Raw genomic sequence first — 19,121 nt, 5'->3', positions numbered from 1 at the left:
CATCGTACCCCTACCCATTCACCTGCAAGAAAAGTGGTAAAAACACAAATAAACCACACAGTGTATTAAAATATTTTATTTTTCTGCTCCGGAGGCCGTCCCCTGTCTTCTTTATTAGCTCTTTTACCAGGGGGGGGCTCTTCTTCTTCCGCTATCCCGACGGGTCTTCTCCGCTATCCGGGGGGTCTTCTCAACTCTCCGGGGTTCTCCTTCTGTCTTCTCCGCTATCCGGGGGGGTCTTCTCAACTCTCCGGGGTTCTCCTTCTGTCTTCTCCGCTATCCGGGGGGGTCTTCTCAACTCTCTGGGGTTCTCCTTCTGTCTTCTCCTTCTGTCTTGTTGACTCGGCGCACCCCGGTTCTTCGTCTCGCGAGACTCGGCGCACCCCGGTTCTTCGTCTCGCGAGACTCGGCGCACCCCGGTTCTTCGTCTCGCGAGACGTCTCGCGAGACGAAGAACCGGGGTGCGCCGAGTCAACAAGACAGAAGGAGAAGACAGAAGGAGAACCCCGGAGAGTTGAGAAGACCCCCCCGGATAGCGGAGAAGACAGAAGGAGAACCCCGGAGAGTTGAGAAGACCCCCCCGGATAGCGGAGAAGACAGAAGGAGAACCCCGGGGAGTTGAGAAGACCCCCCGGATAGCGGAGAAGACCCGTCGGGATAGCGGAAGAAGAAGAGCCCCCCCTGGTAAAAGAGCTAATAAAGAAGACAGGGGGCGGCCTCCGGAGCAGAAAAATAAAATATTTTAATACACTGTGTGGTTTATTTGTGTTTTTACCACTTTTCTTGCAGGTGAATGGGTAGGGGTACGATGTACCCCATACTCATTCACTTAGGGTGGGGGGCCGGTATCTGGGGGCCCCCTTATTAAAGGGGGCTCCCAGATTCCGATAAGCCTCCCGCCCGCATACCCCGACAACCAACGGCCAGGGTTGTCGGGAAGGGGCCCTGTCCTTATCAACATGGGGACAGGGTGCTCTGAGGTGGGGGGGCCGCAGTGCGCCCCCTGCCCCAGAGCACCCAACCCCCCCCATGTTGAGGGCATGCAGCCTGGTACGGCTCAGGAGGAGGGGGGGGGCGCTCGCTCGTCCCCACTCCCTTCCTGGCTGGCCGGGTAGCGTGCTTTGGATACGGGTCTGGTATGGATTGTAGGGGGACCCCCGACGCCGTTTTTTTCGGCGTAGGGGGGGCTCTCCTTACAACCCATAACAGACCTAAGGGCCCGGTATGCTCCTGAGGGGGGGACCCAGGCCGGATTTTTATTTAAAATCCGGCGGGGACTTCCCCCTCAGGATTCATAACAAACGCCGCACACGTGTAGAATTGGCGGGAATCCAAGTCGGATCTCCCGTCGCTTCTATGACGCGCTTGCTGGGATGTGCTGTCACTATTCCAGTGAGTGCGAGATCTCGGCACCATGTTGCCGAGTATCAGCGCGACGCTGTCGTGCTAAAAGCACAATCTCACAAACACCTACTGTAGCTGGGAAAGGAAGGGGGGCAGTCATTTCTAGTTACACCCCTTCAGCCTAACAATACATAGCAGGGGGCGTGAGGGAAATAGCTTTTCTCCTGTTTTTTGTCTCACCTTCAATGCCGGACCTGGAGAGAAGTCCAGGATTTCCAGGTCTGAGACTTTTTTTGCCTCATCCTGGGATTACCAGCAATTCTAGACAATCATGATCTTTTTCATGTATTTGATTATATCAGTTTTGATTTTCAGCTTTTTAGATTTAGATGAATTTTATATACGGGTATTTCATATTCATACCAATCTTTTACTTATTTTAATTGAGTCCTACTCAAGTCGAGCATACAGATCTCCTGGACACTTTCATGCTATTTCATGCAGAATTTTATTTTTGTACCATTAAATCCCCGAAAATGAAACATAGTACAATTGCTGAAACACACAACACACCCCTTTTTTTTTGGCAAATGCTGCAATAACAGACCCCTGGGCGATATTATTTATACTCTCAGCTGATCTTATTTATTGTCAATAAGGGACATATATTTTATCTGCTGCCAACTGGACAACTGCCATTTCTTGCAAGGGAATTTCAGCTCACACCCTGGACATTTAGATTTAGCTGGATGTAATTGCCAAATTTGGCTCTGCTGTGTGGAATGGGACCTTTGCTCAAAGAGCAAGAACCTACACTTGGCTATAGGTGAGGATGGGGGTTGTTCTCATTATACATCACTCCAAATGATTGAATAATTTCTTAGGAATGATTTTGATCGAGTTCTCGCCTCTTTCCAGGGAAAGTCTCGCAGATCAATGTCCACTAGCATCTTCTTTGTCCTTAAAGGGGTATTCTGGTTATAGTATGACTATTAGATACGTGGGGGTCCTATTGCTGGGATCCCTTCTGATCAGGAGAATGGGAGCCTCCATACCCCATGGAGCCCCTTTGTCTGATTCAAATCAATGTCCTATTGTCACATTGCTTTGAATCTGAAAAAGGGTCCGGTTGGGCCCCAAAATGCTTTTGACATATATCAATAAAGTACTTTTAACACAGATCTCCCCCTGAACTCTTCTTCTACCTGTTTTTCAACATTAGCCCTTCCTATGTTTGACCCACTCCTGGTGACTGAAGACCAGTGGCATGCCTGGGAGGGGGGGCGGGATTGTGGGGGAAGCGGTCTGCCCTGGGTGTCGGCTCTCAGGGGGGTGCCAGAAGCAATGAGCGCTTCCATCAATACAGATAGAAGCGCTCATTGCTGGAGCGCTAATGCCCACATACTGCGGTGGGGCACGGGAGTGCATAGTTCCCTGGCCTGCCGCCGATCACCGCCATAGGCTTCAGTCCTAGTAGGCCTGAAGCCTATGCAGAGGTGAAATCCTGATGCAGATGATGTCATCGCGCGCGCCTGTGCCGGGACACAGCAACACAATGAAGTGTGCACGCCTTCCTCTCCTCTGCAAGCGCAGGTGAGTATTTTATTTTTTTAATTATTTTTGTCTTTTTTCTTTTATGTGCCAACTTTGGGGGATGACATGGGGGGGGCACACAGGAGGACATGTGGGGGAAAAATATTATGGTGGGATACTGTGTGGGGGCAAATAATTATGGGAGGGATTACTATGTGTGGGGCAAATTACTATATGGGGCAGTGTGGGGGAAATTACTGTGTGGGGGCAGTGTGGGGGAAATTGCTGTGTGAGGGCAGTGTGGGGGGAATTACTGGGTGGGGGAAATTACGGTGGGGGCAGTGTGGGGGAAACTACTGTGTGGTGAAATTACTTTGTGGGGGAAATTACTGTGCGGAGCAAATTACTATATGGGGCAGTGTGGGGAAATTAATATGTGGGGGGCAGTTTGGGGAAATTACTGTATGGGGGCAGTGTGGGGGAAATTACTGTGTGGGGGAAAATTACTATGGGGGGCAGTGTGGGGGAAATTACTATATGGGGCTGCATGGGGGGCATTGTTATTGGGGAGGCACTGTAGGGGCCATTCTATTTTTTCTGTACTGTAGTTTACAAAAGTTTACAAAGTTTACAAACTATAAACTATTCCACTACAAACAAACCCTGCGTAGTCTGATGCTGCAGTCATGCTCTCTTCAATCTGTTCCTTACTTCATGGTAATCTAGCAATTGTTAGAAAGAAATTGGGAACAGTTGGAAGGGAGTAGGACTGCAGGCTCAGACTACGCAGGGTTTGTTTGTAGTCTGTTGCCAAGGAAACACATATGTCTGCACAGTAGCTGTAGACGTGGAATAGTAGAAGATTTTTAATGAATATTGTTTCCTTAATTGTTTAATTTTTCATTCTAGATTCATAGGACCAATAAAAAACTTGGTTGCACTTCAAGCCTTTTCATTTTTCCACCCATGCATCACTTAAAGACGATGCAATAAATGTAATAACCTCTATTGTTCTAACATTTCGTCTGTTCATGTAATGTGCCAAGGATAATTGGCATGAAGGGTGACTGACTACACAAGATAGGACCGTGGTCATTTTAGTCCTGCTGTCAGCAGCATCACTTTTTTTTCTACCTGACTCTTCATCTTGGTGATACATAACTTGCCAAGTTGTAACGACTTCATGAGCAAATTGCCAATATTTAAACAGTTGTCAGATATTATTGGAATAGATTGGCACAAAAGGATTTAAAGCTCCTTTGACTGAGGTACAATAGTATCAAACCTGAATGCTTTGTGAATGGCTCTGTGCAAACTATAAGATCTTAGTGAAGGAGAATGATTATTGGGTGGTTTCAGCATGCTGAGACACTATGAGTAATGTTAATAATTTATATTTTTTATTTTAATTGCAATCAGTAGGACTGCAACATGACACAATACGTAACAAGTAATTTCAGATGGTAAATTATACATCATGTAATGATCTTTAATATACTATCACATTTTAATAAGATCTAGACTACATTTTTTCGTATTACTGAAGTGATACAAATGTGCTGCAGCTTGAATGCAGCAGTGGCGCACACTGGTTTATTGTTATTGATTTTTATTGTACAGTAATGCATGATTATACAGCCCTGCTGTACAGAATTCATCCCACTACAACTAAGACAATTGTCTATTGTTCTCTATCGATTTGGCACAATGGTTGTCAGTAACTAGCACTAAACTAGTGCAATGTAAGGATAGTTTTAAACTAGCGTTAAAGCAATCTGGCAGGCTGTTCTCCGGATCTGGGATAGACGGATAGTGCTGCTTGCCCCATTGACTATAATGGAATTTGGCCACTCCCTGGCATTTATGACGGGATTTGTCTGGACAAATATCGCAGCACGCAACAGTGTTTGCCCTGCCGAATTCCGGGAATAGGCAGATACCCACCAGTTATTATTATCCTTAATGGGCCCCAGCGGTAAACAGTAGTATCTAGTTAGGGCAGATCCACAGAACTCTAGAATGTTCCTCTGCCGGAACAACCAAAAAGGCTTTGTTTCACTTGTGGTAAAGATATAGTTCACTTGCCTAGCCCTGTATTTAAATACCCTGGCCAGGTAGAAATGCTTAGCGCCTTCACTCCCTCCCATGGCTCAACTTGGAACCCATGCCCATAAGGTAAATGTGCCATATCATTTCATTAGAACATTTAGAGTGAATTAACTTCAGCTTCCTGTTAAACGTGGATCACAGTAATACAAACTATCCTACACCACTGTAGTTTCACAATATTTCTTAATGCCTGCCAAAAGGCCTCAAGGAATTGCCTCTTTAATAGTCATAGTCATAGTGATTCACCAAAGGGTATGATTGAGGGTCCAAACTCCAACTATACAGAATATGTAAATGCAACAAACCAGGAGGAGTGTGGAGAGATTGGGGATGAGAGTTGTAGTAGACAAGGTGTAGGTGATAGTCCTCGGTATGGGTCTGATCTGGTTATGATGATCACAGTGGCTGGACTTCTCTTCACCAAACCTCCCTCACTCCTAGCATTGATGCTGTGATGAGGAATTTGCACTTGAGATGAAGGGGTAAGTAGTATTCAGGGTAAGGGTCTTCTGGATGGTGGAAGGTGGGGTGCCCTTGGCGTTAAAATGCAAAATGAAAGGCAGGAAGCCAAGATGAAGTTGAACAAGTAACTTACGTTGTGCAGAACATATCTAAACAAGACACAGATACGGTCTTACAAGCAGTTTCCCAACAATGGTACGGCTGGACTGAAGCAAGGCTTCCCAAATCCCAATGCCCTCTATATATGGCAATCTGATTGTCTTAATGCAATTCTTCAAATAGCAATTTTACTGCTAAGCAGTTCCCAGCAGAGTTGTGCATTAGTGCTGATCACGAATATTCGAATTTTTATCGCGAATATAGGTAATTCGAAAATTCGCTAATATTTAGAATATAGTGATACATATTCGTAATTTCGAATATTCAAGATTTTTTTATTGCAAATTTTTGTAATGCGAATTTTTATATCAAATTTTTCAATTGCCGAGTAAAAACATGATTCCTCCCTGCTTCTTGCTTGTGGGCCAATGACTCATTGGCCCACAAACAAGAAGCAGGGAGGAATCATGACTTTAAATTCGAAAAATGATGAATATTCTAAAAACCTAATATATAGAACTATATCAAATATATTCGTTTCTTCGACTATTTCAACTATTGAAAAAAAGATTATAGCACTATATTAGCTAAATTGCTCTATATTCTTTTTTTTTAAATATTCGCTATATTGCTATATTGCTTGTTTTAGAATATTACGAATATTCGAAAAAATGAATATATTCAATATAGTGCTATGACTCATTGGCCCACAAGCAAGAAGCAGGGAGGAATCATGTTTTTGCTCCGCAATTTAAAAATTTGCGATAAAAATTTAGCATTATGAAAATTCACATATTACGCGATCATTACCTTGTTGATTTTTCGAGTAAAGAAATCGTAGAATGTAACGAATATTCGAATTTGCGAATATTCACTGAATATTCTACAAAATATTCGCGAAATATCGCGAATTCGAATATGACTACTGCCACTCAGCACTATTGTGCATAAATATCTTTATAATTTTCTTCATCTAGGCCTAGTAGAAGCTGTGAGGCCCATAACCCTTGTCTTCTCCTCATAGGCCCTGCACTCTTCTGAGCTGCACACAAACATGGCTGAGCTCAATTCATTTCTGCCCCTTCTAGAAGCATCTAACTAGAAAAGATGGGGACTTGCACCAGCCAGAGCAGTACATGCAGAATTCTATTTACAAACATATTACAGCAAGTAAATATAGATAAGACATTTAAACAGTATAAAATATTAACCATTTATCTGCTAGTAGCGTCCTAGTGGGACACTACATAACCATCCGCTATTATAATTGCATTAGAACTGTGTTGTTCTTGTACAGAGAAGGCACATCATCCATAATATCTAGGTTAAGGGGGAATCAACTCATAATGGATAGACCCCAGTGACAAATGATTGGTTTCAAAGTCAGCAGTATTAATTGGACTGTCTTCTATTAGAGCTTTGTGACCAATTTTTTTTTCAGAGCCTAGGCCAGCCAAATGACTCTCCGGTTCACTGTTAGGCCAGTCCATTGCTGAATGTGGCCCGAAATCACAAGTTAATGTCCATGCTGCAATTAGTAAGAAATATAATCATTTAGAATGTGGAAATGCATGTAGGTTTTTATTTTTGTTCACATCAAGTTCACATATAACATGGTTGCCTGATTTGATTGCTGGAATGCTTTTTCAGGGACGAACAAAGGGTGGGGCTACAGGTGGGTCTGAATTAGAGATGAGCGAATTTTACAAAAAATCGATTCTCCAGTTCGTCGAATCTTTTTGGAAAAAGAATCTAAATAAATTTGCGGTGAATTGCGTTAAAAAATGCTATTTCCTTGCTGCAGAGAGCCTTTATAGTGGTGTATAACACTGTGCCTTGCTGTAACATGCATAGGGAGTCTGCTTTGGTAGTGAAATAATACAGTGAGTCCGTATGATATGCAAATGACAGGCGTCGCTCTTAGAATCACTGCACACTTCACTTATTTGGGAAGTCATGGGGCCAAAACGGACCAAATAACTCACGTATGAACTCAGCCTTATAGGTCAATGTTAGCGCCAATAAGAAAGGCACTCCCTTTACACCGTCATCAGCTGATTCCACCTAGATGTCTACAGAACCTGTTCTATTAAATGCTTATACTAGTGTTGACGTCACAGATTATTTTGCCCTTCCTCTGATCCGTCAGAACAAAAACCCACAAAAAACGGATCCTGTCTGTGGAGCATCCGCCTTTACTCGGTCAGCATTTGGTCAGTAATCCATCGGTATTGCTAATGCCCAAAAAAAACAGGAGTGGATCCAAAACAGAGATGACACGTGAACGGAATATTTTGATGTCTTCTGTGTTTTGTACCCACTCCTGCTTTTGGCTAGCAAATCATAAGCCATCATAAGCTGCTACACAGACAGGATCCGTTCTGCATCTCATTTTTCCTTCCTTATGATAGATCAGAAGACGGGTTAAATAAATGATTATGTCAGCCAAGCTAAAAAAGCTAAATAGTGGCCCAGTCATGAAGTGTGGAGGATGGGAACATAGTGGTGAGGTGGAAGCAGCATGAGGAAACCACAGAGTAGCCCAATGACAGAGTCTGAAGGTGGTGGCAGCATCAGGAGGCCACAGAGTGGCACAATGGCAGAGTGTGGAGGTGACGGCAGCATCAGGAGGCCACAGAGTGACACAATGAAAGAGTGTGGAGGTGGCAGCAGCATGAGGAGGCCACAAAGTGGCACAATGAAAGAGTGTGGAGGCGGCGGCAGAGAGTGGCCCAATGACAGAGTGTGGGGGTGGCAGAAGCATGAGGAGGCCACAGAGTTGCACAATGAAAGAGTGTGGAGGTGGCAGCAGCATGAGGAGGCCACAGAGTGGCACAATGACAGAGTGTGGAGGTGGCGGCAACATCATCAGACCAGAGTGGCCCAATGACAGAGTCTGGAGGTGGCAGCAGCATGAGGAGGCCAAATAATGGCACAATGACAGAGTGTGGAGGTGGTGGCAGAATCAGGAGACCACAGGCCAGACCTACGAGAGGATGGACAATGGTGCAGATAGGCAGCGGCCAACTGACTACTTAGGATGTCTCTATAGTAGTTCAGTTAGTCCTCCCTCTCAGCGGATGTAAAAAAGACCCCCATTTTGGATGGGTAGCGAGGGTCCAACAAGGTGGAGAGCCAGAAGTCATCCCTCTGCCAAATGGTGACAATTCGGCTGTCACTACCCAAGCAAGTGAGCATGCAGCGGGACATTTTGCGCAAGTGACTTAGAGGGACTCACTGCCTCTACCTCCACTGCATACTGCCACGGTGTAACTGGGTCATCTGCCTCATCTTCCTCATCTGCCTCATGCTCTTCTGGCTGCTCCTGCTCCTCCTCTCCTGTCACCTGTGTAGAAAAACCACCCATTTCGCTAGACATTGCTTGTGCTCCAATGTTCTCCAACTCCTCCTTCAGTTCAGCCCCCACAGGGCTCATGTGGCCATGAGATCTAGGCGCCACGTCTCCAGTCCCCTGACCAGCCAGATTTAGCAGCATCTGTTCCAGGACATGAAGCAGTGGAATGACATTGTTCATCCCGTAGTCCTGGCGACTGAAAAATAACTTGGCATCCTCAAAAGGCCTGAGCAAACGGCAGGTGTCACACATGAGCTGCCACTGACTGACATCGAAGTTACACAGGGGAGTACTCCTGTCCGCTTGGATCATCAGGAAATCGGTGATTCTCTGTTCGTACAGTCGGTCTAAAATATGGATGGTGGAATTCCAACAGGTGGAAACGTCGTATATCAGCCTATGTTGGGGCATGCCGTTCCAGCTCAAAGAGGGTGTGCTTTGTGGTGTACGAGTGGCTGAAATGCATGCAAATTTCCTGGCCATTTTTATGATGTCTTGCAGATGGGTGGAAGATTTCAGGAACTGCTTGACAACCAGATTGAACACGCGTGCCATGCAGGGCGCATGGCTCAGCCATCCTTGACACAGAGCCGACACAATATTCTTCCCATTGTTGGTCACCATGGTTCTGATTTTCAGTTGTCGTGGAGAAAGCCAGGATTCAATTTCTTGCTGAAGGACAAGGAGCAATTCCTTCCCTGTGTGACTCAGTTCGGCCAGGCAAACGAGGTCCAGAACAGCGTGGCACCGCCGTGTCCTGCACATGTGGTATGCTGTAGGGGCACTGTGAATTGTCGCTGCAGTGGAGGCTGAGGACATGTCGGAGGATGAGGAGGTAGAGGCGGACATCGTAGCTGGACCAAAGGCGTGGCAACGTGGAGACGGAAGCGGCATCACCTAGCCAAGTTGCTGGTGTGGCTTTGCAGGAACCTCTTTCACCCAGTGGGCCGTAAAGGACATATACTGTGCTTGACCGTAGTTACAGCTCCACACATCAGCGCTGCCGTGCATTTTGGCAGATGCCAACAGACTCAAGGACTGGCCCACTTTTTGTTCTACATGTGTGTGCAGAGCTGGTACTGCATTTTTGGGAAAGAAATGATTGCTTGGGACTCTCCACCTTAGCTTGGCACAAGCCATTAGTTCTCTGAAAGATGCAGAGTCCACCACCTGGAAAGGGAGGGACCGCAGCACCAGCAACTTGGACAGGAGCATATTAAGCTTTGGCGCCGTTGGATGCGTGCACGCATACTGTTGTCTCTTGGCAATCGCTTTGGTGATCGATTGCTGATGGAATAAGTGATGAGGAGTAGGGGGAAGAGGAGCAGGAGCATCGGGACCAGCAGATAATGGGAATTACAGACAGCTCCCATCGGCTGAGGTGGTGGAGCCTTAACTGCCTGAAACTGGGTGCGTGCCATGAGGTGATGCAGCGGTTACTGTGGCAGGCTGGTCCACCACATCGGAGCCACGGTTCTCCCAGGGAACTTTATGGCGACGCTGCATATGTTGATGCAGGGCCATAGTGCCAACATTGGCACTCTGGCCACGCTTCACCTTCTGCCCACAGATTCTACATAGATATGGCCATGTTCACCTCCTTCGGCGGCTTAAGAAATAACTGCCACACCGCCGAGTAGGTGATTTTACCCCCAACACTACGCACTGACTGACTGCTACCACCGCTGCCTCCGTGAACCCGTGCACCGCTACTTCCCGGGCAGGTAGGCTCCCGCAAAGCGGGTGGTCTACCCTGGGCAAGTTTGGCTCCCGACCTTCCACTGCTTACAGCCTGCTGACTCCCGGCCACGCTAGCGATTTGCTGGCTCCGACGCTGGCTCACGGGCAAGCTGCCACTCTCTTCTCCTGGTGCTGATGAAGCCCCTTCGTCACCCGACTACCAAGTGCGATCAGCTACATCATTATCATCATCGAGTACTGTCTGCATGTCATTAATGTCCTCCTCAACTGTCTCTGGGTCAGAAGCCTGACCACTCTCAATACCAGCTCCCACGTCACTCTCCTTATCACTACTTGCCCGCCTAGCGGAGGAAGCGGCGGATGTCTCCTCCACATCTTGGCTGGGCAGTAGCTGCTGACTCTCCTCTAGTAGCTCTTCCTCACTGAAAAGTGGAGCAGAGCCTACAGCATATAATACTTCTCGTGGTGATGGAACAGAAAAGGACAGAGGCAGGTTGAGGACAGGTGAGGGCACAGGGCCTGCTCCCGGGCCATGCCAACTAAGGGTTGTGTCTGACGAACCCACTGACTCTTGGCTGGGGGTGTCTTATGTCACTTGCGATGAAGTCGAAGATTCGGTCAACCACTCAAGAACCGATGGGACTGCTAGCTGAGACTGGGAGCTCAGGCCTCTGGAAGTGACCCCTGCTGCCACGGCCCCTTAATCTGCTGCGACCTGTGCCTGCGCCAGAAACATTTAAGCCTCTGCCACTCCCCTGGCAACTGCACCGCTGAGCGGCAAATATATTATTTCTTTTTCCCCTAAAACACCCCACAAAAGGCTTAACAAGAAATAACTGCACCGCAGAGCGGAAAATTTATTTTTCTTTTTGTGCTAATACATGTCACGAAAGGCTTAACAAGAAATAACTGCACCGGAGAGCGGCAAATGTATTTTTTATTTTTACGCTAACACATGTCACAAAAGGCTTTAAAATAAGTAACTGCACCGCAGAAAGGCAAATATATTTTTAGTTTTTCTGCTAAAACACCCCAGAAAAGCCTTTACTACAGATTACTGCACCGCAGAGTGGCAAATATATTTTTTCTTTTTGTGCTAATACACGTCACAAAAGGCTTATCAATAAATAACTGCACAGCTAAGCGGCAAATATATTTTTTCTTTTTCAGCTAAAACACGTCACAAAAGGCTGTACAAGAATTAACTGCACCGCTGAGTGGCAAATATATATATATTTTTTTCAGCTAAAACATGTCACAAAAAGCTTAACAAGAAATAACTGCACCGGAGAGCGGCAAATGTATTTTTTCTTTTTGTGCTAATACATGTCACAAAAGGCCTAACAAGAAATAACTGCACCGCAGAGCGGCAAATGTATTTTTTATTTTTGTGTTAATACACGTCATAAAAGGCTTTAAAAGAAATAACTGCACAGCAGAACGGCAAAAATATTTTTTCTTTTTCCGCTAAAACATCCCACCAAAGCCTTTACTATAGATTACTGCACCGCTGAGCGGCAAATGTATTTTGTCTTTTTATGCTAACATACATCACAAAAGGCTTTAAAAGAAATAACTGCACCGCACGGCAGCAAATGTATTTTTTCTTTTTGTGCTAATACACTTCACAAAAGGCTTAACAAGAAATAACTGCACTGCAGAGCGGCAAATATATTTTTTCTTTTTCTGCTAAAACACCATACAAACTACAGATTGGTGTGGTATTAAATAGCAGGAAGTGCTTAACCCCATATGCAGTGGTGCATCTATACAGGGGGGGGCAGATCCTGCACTTGTGGCCCGCTGCTAATGGCAATCCCCCGCAAAAATGCATACAATGGAGGATGCCTGCAGCGGACCACAAGTACCACAATGTACTGTACATCCTACACAGGATAGCAAATGTGTGAATGTGATGAACAGTAAATATAATATAACAAAAACAAAGACAGGTGCACTCTGCGGTCTTACTAACCTTTATACTGGTGTAAAATTGAAAGATTAGCCAACATATCCTGCTTGGAGAACATGTCTGAGCCCGAGCACCGCGCCAAGGTTTCTCAAGTAGCTCGGGACCTAACGCTAAACCTACCTGGGCCGTATGGGCAATACTAGGAGCCAGTGGGCGAATTACAGGACTACAAGGCCCGACTCACAGCAATCTCCCAGTAACCTCCAGCATGTGACCATGCATACAATGGGAGGAGGGAGACAGTACTGAGCCCCACCCAAGACTGACTGATATAGCCCGGGCCTCACATGTGCACCAGAATGCTGCCTGTGGATGGAAATAAAAGCACATTCAGACTAGGAGTTTCTACACCTTGGCGCGGTGCTCGGGCTCAGACATGTCCTCCAAGCAGGATATGTTGGCTAATCTCTCAATTTTACACCAGTATGTGGGTTAGTAAGTATTTTTCAGCTAAAACACCCAACAAAAGCCTTTACTACAGATTACTGCACAGCAGAGTGGCAAATGTATTTTTCTTTTTACTCTAATACACGTCACAGAAGACTGCAAAAGAAATAACTGCACCACAGAGCGGCAAATATATGTTTTCTTTTTCTGCTAAAACACCCCACAAAAGCCTTTACTACAGATTACTGCAATGCACAAGGACAAATAAGACGTATACATATTGCCTTGTAATAAACCCTGCTAATGCCTGTATCAAACAGCACTTGCACCCTAATAAGAACGGTTTGCTGGAATTACAGAGCTGTATAATGGCAATTTGGATACCCAGTCAGTGCTGCAAGGTCTAATAGGAATGTTCTTATTACCCAGGCTATCACCTCCCCGAATGAACCCTGTACAACAGAATTGCAGTGGAATGATTCTTATCCTTTCCTTACACCTTGAATAATCTTTCCCTGCACTTGTAAATCTTTTTTTTTAGCACAATGAAGTTTTTTTCTATTACTGTTCCTAGCGCCTGCAGACACGTCTCTCCCTGCACTAAGTGAGCTGGTGAATAGCAGAATCTAAGATGGCTGCCGTATTTATAGGGCTTCGACATCACAGGGCTGGCTGGCTGCTGATTGGCTGCATGAATGTCAGTATGGGTGATCCCGCCTTCCCAGAGTTCCTTTCTCCATGTTCTCATATGTCCAGTCGCCATTTTAGGAAAAAATGTTATTCATTACCACGAAGCGCGAGGAAATTCGCATTCGGTGCGAATCAAATTTTTCCTGAAATTCGGAACAAATTCCACTTCGTCAGCTTTGATTCGCTCATCTCTAGTCTGAATCATCAAGAAAAGACACATTAGAACTCAAGTACTGTGAGCAGCACAGTGGCTCAGTGGTTAGCATTGGTGCCTTGCAGTGCTGGAGTCCTAGGTTGGAATCCAACCAAGGACAACATCTGCATGGAGTTTGTACAGTCGTGGCCAAAAGTTTTGAGTATGACACAAATATTAGTTTTCACAAAGTTTGCTGCTAAACTGCTTTTAGATCTTTGTTTCAGTTGTTTCTGTGATGTAGTGAAATATAATTACACGCACTTCATACGTTTCAAAGGCTTTTATCGACAATTACATGACATTTATGCAAAGAGTCAGTATTTGCAGTGTTGGCCCTTCTTTTTCAGGACCTCTGCAATCCGACTGGGCATGCTCTCAATCAACTTCTGGGCCAATTCTTGGAGTTGGTCAGAATTAGTGGGTTTTTGTTTGTCCACCCGCCTCTTGAGGATTGACCACAAGTTCTCAATGGGATTAAGATCTGGGGAGTTTCCAGGCCAGGGAATGTCAATGTTTTGGTCCCCGAGCCACTTAGTTATCACTTTTGCCTTATGGCACGGTGCTCCATCGTGCTGGAAAATGCATTGCTCTTCACCAAACTGTTGTTGGATTGTTGGAAGAAGTTGCTGTTGGAGGATGTTTTGGTCCCATTCTTTATTCATGGCTGTGTTTTTGGGCAAAATTGTGAGTGAGCCCACTCCCTTGGATGAGAAGCAACCCCACACATGAATGGTCTCAGGATGCTTTATTGTTGGCATGACACAGGACTGATGGTAGCGCTCACCTTTTCTTCTCCGGACAAGCCTTTTTCCAGATGCCCCAAACAATCGGAAAGAGGCTTCATCGGAGAATATGACTTTGCCCCAGTCCTCAGCAGTCCATTCACCATACTTTATGCAGGAGATCAATCTGTCCCTGATGTTTTTTTTTGGAGAGAAGTGGCTTCTTTGCTGCCCTTCTTGACACCAGGCCATCTTCCAAAAGTCTTGGCCTCACTGTGCGTGCAGATGCGCTCACACCTGCCTGCTGCCATTCCTGAGCAAGCTCTGCACTGGTGGCACTCCGATCCCGCAGCTGAATCCTCTTTAGGAGACGATCCTGGAGCTTGCTGGACTTTCTTGGATGCCCTGAAGCCTTCTTAACAAGAATTGAACCTCTTTCCTTGAAGTTCTTGATGATCCTATAAATTGTTGATTGAGGTGCAATCTTAGTAGCCACAATATCCTTGCCCGTGAAGCCATTTTTATGCAACGCAATGATGGCCGCACGCGTTTCTTTGCAGGTCACCATGGTTAACATTGGAAGAACAATGATTTCAAGCATCACCCTCCTTTTAACATGTCAAGTCTGCCATTTTAACCCAATCAGCCTGACATAATGATCTCCAGCCTTGTGCTCGTCAACATTCTCACCTGAGTTAACAAGATGATTACTGAAATGACCTCAGCAGGTCCTTTAATGACAGCAATGAAATGCACTGGAAAGTTTTTGTTGGGATTAAGTTAATTTTCATGGCAAAGAAGGACTATGCAATTCACCTGATCACTCTTCATAACATTCTGGAGTATATGCAAATTGCTATTATAAAAACTTAAGCAGCAACTTTTCCAATTTCCAATATTTATCTAATTCTCAAAACTTTTGGCCACGACTGTATGTTCTCCCCGTGTTTGCTTGGGTTTTCATCCAGGTACTCTGGTTTGCTCCCACACATACTGATAAGGGACTTAGATTGTGAAACCTATTGGGGACAGCTTGATGCTAATGTCTGTATAGTGCTGAGAAATATATCAGCGTTATATAAGTGCCTAAAATAAATAATAATAGAATTACAGTAGATAAATGGGTCACTCTTGTCTATGGGTTGTTTTTGGTATTGACCCCATTTAAGTGAATGGGCTACAAAACATGACAGCCAATGGACAATGGTGGTGCTTTTTCTGGAGGAAAAAGGCCTGGAGATCCCCTTTAAAACATATTTTACTTTGGAGAAAACTCCAAATGATTTTTGGAGTTCCAATTGATTTCTAATTTCATACAGGTCTTCGATATGCACAAAAGTTGTCCGCAAACCTTAATCTTTCTCACTTCTATGTCATTGATTTAAGAGATGATTTTGCCAGTTGTACAGCATTTATATACAGTGGTTTAGATGAGGCATCTTACAGTATAACGTTAAAGTTGCAGGAGGTCGCTAGTTCAGCACACAATGTTTCTGCTGTGCTGTATTACAAAATATTTTTCTTTCAGAAATTAGAGATATTTTTCTAACACTAGAAATAACTTAACTTGGAAGTTGGAACATCTGCCAGTTTCATCGTCTTTTGTCCGTGAGACCACACCTAAGACTTTGTTCCATTTCTGAAAATGTAATGCATACGTTACACATACTGTATTTAGTCATGATTACAGGGAAGGCATCATCAGAAAATGACCTATTGTTTTATTCAAGTTTTCATTTTTAACATACGGTAAATTTTTAGAATTTTTTTTATTTTCATTTCCATGACACTGCATTTAAAAAATAATCCTAAAATCATGTAGTGTTCACTCTGGCCATTGAGCCTAAAATATGTCAAAACATTCAGTTCTTTGACATAATAGACACAATGGACTGGAGGAAACCTCATTGACTATCAGAGATTTTACTAGACATGATCTGTGCAGAGGTCAGGAGTGAGTAGATAAGCTGTGATATCACCTATTTTGATTGGTGGATCCTGTGTTAGACTATATCTGTCATTGTAGTCCTGCCAGTGTAGATAATGAGATGGCTACTGAAAAGGTACCTGAACAAAACAGAAAGTCTCAACATATTTTTAGGCCTAGTGAACAGTGTGAAAACTGCATAAGATGTTTTTTTTTTAATATGTTTAAAATAAAAATGTGATATAAACAATAGATCATCTTCTGGTGACACATTGCCTTTAAACCACTAAAGCAACATAGCTTTTAGGTATTATATAAATGGAAAATGTTGGAGACTACCTGTACATTGCACCAACTACTCATACACATCTGGCCAGACAGACAGTATCAAAGTAGCAATGGTTTTTATGGCAAAATTCCCGAATGACGAGAAAAGGGGACATGTTGTGGATGGGGAAGAGGACAGCTGGCAGGACCATCTAATTTATCATTTCCCACGGGTCACTCTTGTCTATGGGTTGTCTATCATTTTCCACAGCAGTTTTTGGTGTGGAAAATAACTTTAATCTACCCGAGCAACTTTGACCAAAACGGAAACGGAGGACACTGTTGTCACATCTGTGACAGGTCCCAGAAGGTCTGAAAGATTATCTATGCATTAATGATCTGACAGTCTCTTTTGGTTTCACTTGGTCTGTGTGTTGCTGGTATGTCGACACCTCCTGTTCAGGTGTGGATCATGTGACCTCTACCTCGCTGTCACGGAAGGTGTTACAGAAAACTAGAAGACACAAATGAAGATCCGACTGACTTGATCCAAAACTAAGGAACAAAAGGGTAAGCCCTGTAACAGCCCTAGCTCTCTCCCTTACTGCTCAGCCTATGCAAAAATCTCAATGGTAGAAAATTGCATACCCTCGTTCCTCGACTGTATGACACCTGAACACCCTATAATAGTGAGGGGACATGACCATCGGCTCCCTACACTTAATATGGAGGGAGTCAGGGTCACCTAGTATCAAGCCCACAGGAAAACAGAAATAAAGAAACAGACTTATCTTGTGGATGCAGCAGTAACAGCTTCTAGCATCAGCACACTCCATGAAGTTGTAAAAACCGCAAGGCAAGGCAGTATGGCGAGGAGATATATAGGGAGGCAATCACTGCTAATAGATGACAGCTGGGAGAGGGAGGAGAGATGTCAAAACAAAAGCAAAACAAAAGAAGATCATGCAGAAGGTACTGAAGAACGTCTAACAGAACTTCTCAAAGATCTGGTGGTGACACTCGCCCTATTTAGTCTGACTTTTCCCATCACTCCTTGCTTGGGATAGCTTCATTTGGTCTTGGAAGAGCTGGAGTGTGGTTCGTGTTGAAGTCCTGTTCATCCTTCATCCTCTGAAGTTAAGTGTTCCGCTTGTTGTGTTTTGTATCCCCCCCGGTTGTTTACTAGGCCTCAGTGAGACGCTAGTTCCTTCACCAGTGAAGGAACAGGTGGTCTCTGCCCTGTCATTATCTTTAGGACATCTGAGCGTCACCAGGGTTTTCTAGGTTCCTGTGTATGGGTATCTCTACCATCGAGAGGTGCCCATACGGATAGGAGTTAGGGCCAGGAGCAGGGTTTTATAGGTGGTGACCCTTTTCCTTCCCTAGCGGTGAGGCCTAGTGTCTTTCCCCTTCCTTCTTGAGTGTCTTTTGGTGTTCTCCCCTGCTACATCCGTGACACCTGTAGTGTGTTAGGGATGTACTGTATTATATTACATACAACAGAAGGCTTATGGCCAGGATATCCCCTTAAATCACAGTTCATTAAAATGTAACTTTAATTAGTATTGTTTAAAAAAGCATATATTCCCCAAAAAGGTACCCAAAAAAAGAAATGGATTAAAATTTGCTGACACGGAGTCTTTTGGTGGCATATTAACCCCGCTACCTGTGACAAAGCTGCATATTTTACACTCTGAGGTTTTAACTAGCAAGAGAACATGCGGTTCTAGTTATCACCTACAGTGATGGCTAACCTTTGGCACTCCAGCTGTGGTAAAACTACAACTCTTAAGTTGCACACTTGCTTGGCTGTTCTCAGAACTCCATAGAAATGAATGGAGCATGCTGGGAGTCGTAGTTTCACCACAGCTGGAGTGCCGGAGGTTAGCCATCACTGACCTACAGTAGGATAATAGTGAAGAATACCGTAACGTGTGCGTGGATGTGACGAGTCAATGAATGAAGGATGCACAATTAAAACCAAGCACTATGTACTGAGGCCATGCTGACCGCCTCTCCCACAAATAGTGAGTGAGCCCGAGGCAGGAATATAAGATACGCTGCACCTGCGGCTACCTAAGCATATTAGCAGTACAGCAGTTGCTAAAAATTAGCCACAGAATACTAACTTTTAGTAGAATAAATAAATAAGTGAAGCTACTATAGTAGCTATAATAAAATCTAGCCTGACAAATACCACCATACATTCTGCTGTACCCATAATAGCCAAGGGGCCTTGTACTGCAACCCAGATAAACAGATAAATACAAGACATTGTATATAAAACTTAGCGCACTGTTGTAGAAATAACAGCAGCTACTTGTTAGCAAACTCCTCTGAAACATCTAACAAATGTC

This window comes from Bufo bufo, chromosome 5 (genome assembly GCF_905171765.1).
Source record: "Bufo bufo chromosome 5, aBufBuf1.1, whole genome shotgun sequence".
Taxonomy (NCBI): Eukaryota; Metazoa; Chordata; class Amphibia; order Anura; family Bufonidae; genus Bufo; species Bufo bufo.
Note: the sequence above shows the minus strand (reverse complement) of the source record.